Below are 9,396 nucleotides of genomic sequence, written 5' to 3' on the forward strand. Positions count from 1 at the left end.
GCTTTCATCCCGGTTTTCTCTTCCCTTGGGGCTGCGTCCCAGGATCAGGAAAATCCCAGCAGTGCTTTCATCCCGGTTTTCTCTTCCCTTGGGGCTGAGTCCCAGGATCAGGAAAATCCCAAAAATCCCAAATTCTGCCCCCTCCGCAGGGGTTTAACCCACGGGTTCCCTTTTCCCGGGGGCTGCAGAGTCCCAGGATCAGGAAAAATCCCAAAAATTCCAAATTCTGCCCCCTCCGCAGGGATTTCACCACCAGCGGACCCAAATCCCACCCTGGGGGTGCGGGAATTCCCAAAAATCCCAAATTCTGCCCCCCCCTGCAGGGGTTTAACCCAAGGTTTCCCCTTTCCCCGGGGGCTGCAGAATCCCAGGATCAGGATTCGGGATTCTGGGAATGGGGGAACTGCGGGGATTTGGGGGGAATTTTGGGGTGGGATCAAGGAGAACCAGGAATGGGGTTGGGAAAAGCTGGAGCAGCTCCTGCGATTCTGGGAATGGGGGAACTGGAGGAATTTTTGGGGGAATTTTGGGATGGGATCAGGGGAAAATGGGAGGATGGGACTGGGAACGCGGTCAGGAATAGGGTTGGGAATGGGGTTGGGAAGACTTGGAGCAGCTCCCAGGATTTTGGGAATGGGGGAACTGTGGGGATTCTGGGGTGGGATTTGGAATTATGTTGGGAATGGGATTGCGAATGGGTTTGGGAATGGGATTGGGAACGGGGCTGGGAATGGGGCTGGGATTGGGAATGGGGTTGGAAATGGGCTCAGGAATAGGGTTGGGAATAGGATTGGGAATGGGGTTGGGAAGACCTGGGGCAGCTCCCAGGATTTTGGGAATGGGGGAACTGGAGGAATTTTGGGGGAATTTTGGGGTGGGATCAGGGGAGAACCAGGAATGGGGTTGGGAATGGGACTGGGAAGACCTGGAGCAGCTCCCAGGATTTTGGGAATGGGGAAACTGTGGGGATTCTGAGGTGGGATTTGGAATTATGTTGGGAATGGGATTGTGAATGGGGTTGGGAAAAATTGGAGCAGCTCCCGTGGCTCTGGGAATGGGGGAACTGCAGGGATTTGGGGGAAATTTTGGGATGGGATCAAGGAGAACCAGGAATGGGGTTGGGAATGGGACTGGGAGGAGCTGGGGCAGCTCCCAGAATTTTGGGAATGGGGGAACTGTGGGGATTTTGGGGGAATTTTGGCATGGGATTGGGGGAGAACTGGGAATGGGGTTGGGAAGAGCTGGAGCAGCTCCCAGTTCTCCTGGGATTTTGGGAATGGGGGAACCGTGGGGATTTTGGGGTGGGCTCGGGAATGGAGTTGGGAAAAAGCTCCTCAATCCCTAGGGATGGTCCCGGAATCTCTCGGGAGTCTCTGGGATGTTTGTGGGGTTTGGAGAGCTCTGGAGATGCTTTTCCAGAGGCTTTTCCCAAAAAAAAAAACCCAACCTGGGAAAGGCTTTAGGGGTTCAGGAGCTCCTTCCCTTTGTTCCCACAGCATTTTTGGGATTGTTTTGGGGCCGGATCGCTGAGTTTGGGGTCTCCTGGGGGGTGCTGGGGTGGGATCTGATCCTAAATCCACTTTTGGGATTTGCAGGGATTGGGAATCGGAATTAAGGGCAATCCTGATGATCCCAACTGCCCCCCCAGCCCAAGAATTCCCTGGAAAACCCTGGAATGAAATTTGGATCGTTTTGATTGAAAACTGGATTGGGATCAGGGAATTCCCTCACGGATCCTTTTCCATTCCTGGTTTTATTCTGGGAATTCCCTCCTGAATCCTTCTCCTCTTCCCAGTTTTATTCCAGGAGTTGGGAATTTCCTCCTGGATCCTCTTTTCCCATTCCCAGTTTTATTCCAGGAATCCAGGAATTCCCTCCAGGATCCATTTTCCTTTCCCACTTTTATTCTGGGAATTCCCTCCTGGATCCCATTCCCGGTTTTATTTTGGGATCTGGGAATTCCCTCCACATGCCCTTTCCCTTCCCAGTTTTATTCTGGATCCCCTTTTTCCCATTCCTGGTTTAATTCCAGGAATTGGGAATTCCCTCCTGGGTCCTTTTCCCCTTCCCACTTTTATTATGGGAATTCCCTCCTGGATCCCATTCCTGGTTTTATTCCAGAATCTGGGAATTCCCTCCTGGATCCTTTTCCCCTTCCCACTTTTATTATGGGAATTCCCTCCTGGATCCCATTCCTGGTTTTATTTTGGGATCTGGGAATTCTCTCACGGATCCCATTCCCAGTTTTATTTTGGGATCTGGGAATTCCATCCTGGATCCCTTTCCCCTTCCCAGTTTTATCCTGGGAATTCCTTCCCAGATCCCATCCCCGGTTTTATTCCAGAACCTGGGCATTCCCTCCTGGATCCCTTTTTCCTTCCCAGTTTTTTTCCAGGATCTGTGAGTTCCCTCCTGGATCCATTTTCCATTCCCATTTTTATTATGGGAATTCCCTCCCGGATCCCATTCCCGGTTTTCTCCCGGATCCCGAAGTTCCCGGGAGCAGGGGCTGGGGGATGGGCGGGAGTTCCATGGAGCGCTCCAAGGTCGCGGGAGGAGCGGCGGGATCGGATTCCAAGGAAAACGCGGGAGCTGGGAAGGGCCCGGCCGAGAATGCGGATCCCGCTGGGATCTTGGCGTTCCCGCCTACCTTTTTTTTTTGGATTTTGGGGTTGGGAATGGGACTGGGAAGACCTGGAGCAGCTCCCAGGATTTTGGGAATGGGGGAACTGGAGGAATTTTGGGGGAATTTTGGGGTGGGATCAGGGGAGAACCAGGAATGGGGTTGGGAATGGGACTGGGAAGACCTGGAGCAGCTCCCAGGATTTTGGGAATGGGGGAACTGGAGGAATTTTGGGGGAATTTTGGGGTGGGATCAGGGGAGAACCAGGAATGGGGTTGGGAATGGGACTGGGAAGACCTGGAGCAGCTCCCAGGATTTTGGGAATGGGGGAACTGGAGGAATTTTGGGGGAATTTTGGGGTGGGATCAGGGGAGAACCAGGAATGGGGTTGGGAATGGGACTGGGAAGACCTGGAGCAGCTCCCAGGATTTTGGGAATGGGGGAACTGGAGGAATTTTGGGGGAATTTTGGGGTGGGATCAGGGGAGAACCAGGAATGGGGTTGGGAATGGGACTGGGAAGACCTGGAGCAGCTCCCAGGATTTTGGGAATGGGGGAACTGGAGGAATTTTGGGGGAATTTTGGGGTGGGATCAGGGGAGAACCAGGAATGGGGTTGGGAATGGGACTGGGAAGACCTGGAGCAGCTCCCAGGATTTTGGGAATGGGGGAACTGGAGGAATTTTGGGGGAATTTTGGGGTGGGATCAGGGGAGAACCAGGAATGGGGTTGGGAATGGGACTGGGAAGACCTGGAGCAGCTCCCAGGATTTTGGGAATGGGGGAACTGGAGGAATTTTGGGGGAATTTTGGGGTGGGATCAGGGGAGAACCAGGAATGGGGTTGGGAATGGGACTGGGAAGACCTGGAGCAGCTCCCAGGATTTTGGGAATGGGGGAACTGGAGGAATTTTGGGGGAATTTTGGGGTGGGATCAGGGGAGAACCAGGAATGGGGTTGGGAATGGGACTGGGAAGACCTGGAGCAGCTCCCAGGATTTTGGGAATGGGGGAACTGGAGGAATTTTGGGGGAATTTTGGGGTGGGATCAGGGGAGAACCAGGAATGGGGTTGGGAATGGGACTGGGAAGACCTGGAGCAGCTCCCAGGATTTTGGGAATGGGGGAACTGGAGGAATTTTGGGGGAATTTTGGGGTGGGATCAGGGGAGAACCAGGAATGGGGTTGGGAATGGGACTGGGAAGACCTGGAGCAGCTCCCAGGATTTTGGGAATGGGGGAACTGGAGGAATTTTGGGGGAATTTTGGGGTGGGATCAGGGGAGAACCAGGAATGGGGTTGGGAATGGGACTGGGAAGACCTGGAGCAGCTCCCAGGATTTTGGGAATGGGGGAACTGGAGGAATTTTGGGGGAATTTTGGGGTGGGATCAGGGGAGAACCAGGAATGGGGTTGGGAATGGGACTGGGAAGACCTGGAGCAGCTCCCAGGATTTTGGGAATGGGGGAACTGGAGGAATTTTGGGGGAATTTTGGGGTGGGATCAGGGGAGAACCAGGAATGGGGTTGGGAATGGGACTGGGAAGACCTGGAGCAGCTCCCAGGATTTTGGGAATGGGGGAACTGGAGGAATTTTGGGGGAATTTTGGGGTGGGATCAGGGGAGAACCAGGAATGGGGTTGGGAATGGGACTGGGAAGACCTGGAGCAGCTCCCAGGATTTTGGGAATGGGGGAACTGGAGGAATTTTGGGGGAATTTTGGGGTGGGATCAGGGGAGAACCAGGAATGGGGTTGGGAATGGGACTGGGAAGACCTGGAGCAGCTCCCAGGATTTTGGGAATGGGGGAACTGGAGGAATTTTGGGGGAATTTTGGGGTGGGATCAGGGGAGAACCAGGAATGGGGTTGGGAATGGGACTGGGAAGACCTGGAGCAGCTCCCAGGATTTTGGGAATGGGGGAACTGGAGGAATTTTGGGGGAATTTTGGGGTGGGATCAGGGGAGAACCAGGAATGGGGTTGGGAATGGGACTGGGAAGACCTGGAGCAGCTCCCAGGATTTTGGGAATGGGGGAACTGGAGGAATTTTGGGGGAATTTTGGGGTGGGATCAGGGGAGAACCAGGAATGGGGTTGGGAATGGGACTGGGAAGACCTGGAGCAGCTCCCAGGATTTTGGGAATGGGGGAACTGGAGGAATTTTGGGGGAATTTTGGGGTGGGATCAGGGGAGAACCAGGAATGGGGTTGGGAATGGGACTGGGAAGACCTGGAGCAGCTCCCAGGATTTTGGGAATGGGGGAACTGGAGGAATTTTGGGGGAATTTTGGGGTGGGATCAGGGGAGAACCAGGAATGGGGTTGGGAATGGGACTGGGAAGACCTGGAGCAGCTCCCAGGATTTTGGGAATGGGGGAACTGGAGGAATTTTGGGGGAATTTTGGGGTGGGATCAGGGGAGAACCAGGAATGGGGTTGGGAATGGGACTGGGAAGACCTGGAGCAGCTCCCAGGATTTTGGGAATGGGGGAACTGGAGGAATTTTGGGGGAATTTTGGGGTGGGATCAGGGGAGAACCAGGAATGGGGTTGGGAATGGGACTGGGAAGACCTGGAGCAGCTCCCAGGATTTTGGGAATGGGGGAACTGGAGGAATTTTGGGGGAATTTTGGGGTGGGATCAGGGGAGAACCAGGAATGGGGTTGGGAATGGGACTGGGAAGACCTGGAGCAGCTCCCAGGATTTTGGGAATGGGGGAACTGGAGGAATTTTGGGGGAATTTTGGGGTGGGATCAGGGGAGAACCAGGAATGGGGTTGGGAATGGGACTGGGAAGACCTGGAGCAGCTCCCAGGATTTTGGGAATGGGGGAACTGGAGGAATTTTGGGGGAATTTTGGGGTGGGATCAGGGGAGAACCAGGAATGGGGTTGGGAATGGGACTGGGAAGACCTGGAGCAGCTCCCAGGATTTTGGGAATGGGGGAACTGGAGGAATTTTGGGGGAATTTTGGGGTGGGATCAGGGGAGAACCAGGAATGGGGTTGGGAATGGGACTGGGAAGACCTGGAGCAGCTCCCAGGATTTTGGGAATGGGGGAACTGGAGGAATTTTGGGGGAATTTTGGGGTGGGATCAGGGGAGAACCAGGAATGGGGTTGGGAATGGGACTGGGAAGACCTGGAGCAGCTCCCAGGATTTTGGGAATGGGGGAACTGGAGGAATTTTGGGGGAATTTTGGGGTGGGATCAGGGGAGAACCAGGAATGGGGTTGGGAATGGGACTGGGAAGACCTGGAGCAGCTCCCAGGATTTTGGGAATGGGGGAACTGGAGGAATTTTGGGGGAATTTTGGGGTGGGATCAGGGGAGAACCAGGAATGGGGTTGGGAATGGGACTGGGAAGACCTGGAGCAGCTCCCAGGATTTTGGGAATGGGGGAACTGGAGGAATTTTGGGGGAATTTTGGGGTGGGATCAGGGGAGAACCAGGAATGGGGTTGGGAATGGGACTGGGAAGACCTGGAGCAGCTCCCAGGATTTTGGGAATGGGGGAACTGTGGGGATTTTGGGGTGGGATTTGGAATGAGGTTGGGAATGGGGTTGGGAATAGGATTGAGAATGGGGCTGGGAATGGGGTTGGGAAAAATTGGAGCAGCTCCCGTGGCTCTGGGAATGGGGGAACTGCGGGGATTTGGGGGAAATTTTGGGATGGGATCAAGGAGAACCAGGAATGGGGTTGGGAATGGGACTGGGAAGAGCTGGGGCAGCTCCCAGAATTTTGGGAATGGGGGAACTGTGGGGATTTTGGGGGAATTTTGGCATGGGATTGGGGGAGAACTGGGAATGGGGTTGGGAAGAGCTGGAGCAGCTCCCAGTTCTCCTGGGATTTTGGGAATGGGGGAACCGTGGGGATTTTGGGGTGGGCTCGGGAATGGAGTTGGGAAAAAGCTCCTCAATCCCTAGGGATGGTCCCGGAATCTCTCGGGAGTCTCTGGGATGTTTGTGGGGTTTGGAGAGCTCTGGAGATGCTTTTCCAGAGGCTTTTCCCAAAAAAAAAAAACCAACCTGGGAAAGGCTTTAGGGGTTCAGGAGCTCCTTCCCTTTGTTCCCACAGCATTTTTGGGATTGTTTTGGGGCCGGATCGCCGAGTTTGGGGTCTCCTGGGGGGTGCTGGGGTGGGATCTGATCCTAAATCCACTTTTGGGATTTGCAGGGATTGGGAATCGGAATTAAGGGCAATCCTGATGATCCCAACTGCCCCCCCAGCCCAAGAATTCCCTGGAAAACCCTGGAATGAAATTTGGATCGTTTTGATTGAAAACTGGATTGGGATCAGGGAATTCCCTCACGGATCCTTTTCCATTCCTGGTTTTATTCTGGGAATTCCCTCCTGAATCCTTCTCCTCTTCCCAGTTTTATTCCAGGAGTTGGGAATTTCCTCCTGGATCCTCTTTTCCCATTCCCAGTTTTATTCCAGGAATCCAGGAATTCCCTCCAGGATCCATTTTCCATTCCCACTTTTATTCTGGGAATTCCCTCCTGGATCCCATTCCCGGTTTTATTTTGGGATCTGGGAATTCCCTCCACATGCCCTTTCCCTTCCCAGTTTTATTCTGGATCCCCTTTTTCCCATTCCTGGTTTAATTCCAGGAATTGGGAATTCCCTCCTGGGTCCTTTTCCCCTTCCCACTTTTATTATGGGAATTCCCTCCTGGATCCCATTCCTGGTTTTATTCCAGAATCTGGGAATTCCCTCCTGGATCCTTTTCCCCTTCCCACTTTTATTATGGGAATTCCCTCCTGGATCCCATTCCTGGTTTTATTTTGGGATCTGGGAATTCTCTCACGGATCCCATTCCCAGTTTTATTTTGGGATCTGGGAATTCCATCCTGGATCCCTTTCCCCTTCCCAGTTTTATCCTGGGAATTCCTTCCCAGATCCCATCCCCGGTTTTATTCCAGAACCTGGGCATTCCCTCCTGGATCCCTTTTTCCTTCCCAGTTTTTTTCCAGGATCTGGGAGTTCCCTCCTGGATCCATTTTCCATTCCCACTTTTATTATGGGAATTCCCTCCCGGATGCCATTCCCGGTTTTATTCCAGAATCTGGGAATTCCCTCCCGGATCCCATTCCCGGTTTTCTCCCGGATCCCGAAGTTCCCGGGAGCCGGGGCTGGGGGATGGGAGGGAGTTCCATGGAGCGCTCCAAGGTCGCGGGAGGAGCGGCGGGATCGGATTCCAAGGAAAACGCGGGAGCTGGGAAGGGCCCGGCCGAGAATGCGGATCCCGCTGGGATCTTGGCGTTCCCGCCTACCTTTTTTTTTGGGATTTCAGGAGTCAGGAAGGAGCTGAGGGATCCAATTCCATGGAGGGGACAATTCCCGGGGCGCTCCAAAGGCGGAAAATCAGGGAAATTTTGGAATGAGTCCTTCCCTAAAAATCAGGAATGAGCCTGCCTGGAAAATCGGGAATGAGCCTTTCCCTGTGTGGGAAAATCGGGAACGAGCTGTTCCCTATGTCCTGGGAGGCTGAAAATATCGGGAACTCCCAAATCCCAAATCCCAGAGCCCATTCCCAAAATCTCAAACCCCATTCCCAAATCCCAAATCCCAAACCCAAACCCCACTCCCAAAGTCCCAAATGCCATTCCCAAATCCCAAATGCCATTCCCAAATCCCATACTCCGTTCCCAAATCCCACACTCCATTCCCAAACCCCATTCCCAATTCCCAAACCCAGGATGGGATTTGGGATGGGATCTGGGATTGCTGCAATCCCCAGCTGCGATTCAGGGTTTGTGGGATCCCAAATTGGGATTTAGGATGGGTTTGAGGACGGGCCTTGGGATGGGGTTTGGGGTTTGGGATGGGATATGGGATTTGGGAATGGAGTTTGGGATTTGGGGAATGGAGTTCAGGATGGGATTTGGGATTGCTGGGATCCCAAACTGGGATTTGGGGTTTGGGATGTGGGGTTTGGATCTGGGATTGTGTTTTGGAACAAGATTTGGCATTTGGGATGGGGTTTGTGATTGCTGGGATCCCAAACTGTCATTTGGGGTAGGCTTTGGGCTTTGGGATGAGATTTGGGGTTTGGGATTTGGGATCACCCTGACAAGGACCATGGAGAAAGCGGGCTCTGATTCCCGGTGGACTTTTGGGAAGGGAGGCGCAAATCCCAAATTTTCCATCCTGGCATGGGGGAAATCCCAGGAAAAGCTGCCGTGCCAGCGGTGCCAGGGGGTGACAGTCGGTGACAGTGCCACTGCTGGGTGGCAGCTGCGGGGATCTCTTGGATCTGTCCCAATCCCGATCCCAATCCCGATCCTGAGGGAATTGCAGTGCTGGAGCAGAGCCAGCCCCAGCTGTCCCCTCACGGCCCTGGGGACACTGGGGACATCCTGGAGCTGCTGCCACTCTCCCTTGGGGACACTGGGGACACCCCTGACCTCTCCGTGGGTGTCTCGGGGTGTCCCCAGGGCTGTCCCTTGGAAGCGTCCCGGAGCCGTGTCCCCAAATCCTGGAATGTCCCCGGGGCTGCTCCTGCTGTCCCTTGGGGACACTGGGGAGGGACATGCCCGAGGTGCTCCCGGGATGTCCACAAGTTCTGGAATGTCCCCACTGTCCCCAGGGCTGTCCCTTGGGGACATCGGGGCCATCCCGGAGCTGCTCCCGGGCTGTCCCCAAGCCCCGTGATGTCCCCAAGCCCTCAGGTGACATTTGGGGACATTTTTGGGGGTTGTCCCGGCACCAAACCGATCCGGAATCCCCGGCCTGGCGCTGGGGGCAGCTCCTGGGCTGGCGATGTCGCCGCTGGTGGCACTTTGGGGACA

The sequence above is a fragment of the Geospiza fortis genome, unplaced genomic scaffold, assembly GCF_000277835.1.
Source record: "Geospiza fortis unplaced genomic scaffold, GeoFor_1.0 scaffold628, whole genome shotgun sequence".
Taxonomy (NCBI): Eukaryota; Metazoa; Chordata; class Aves; order Passeriformes; family Thraupidae; genus Geospiza; species Geospiza fortis.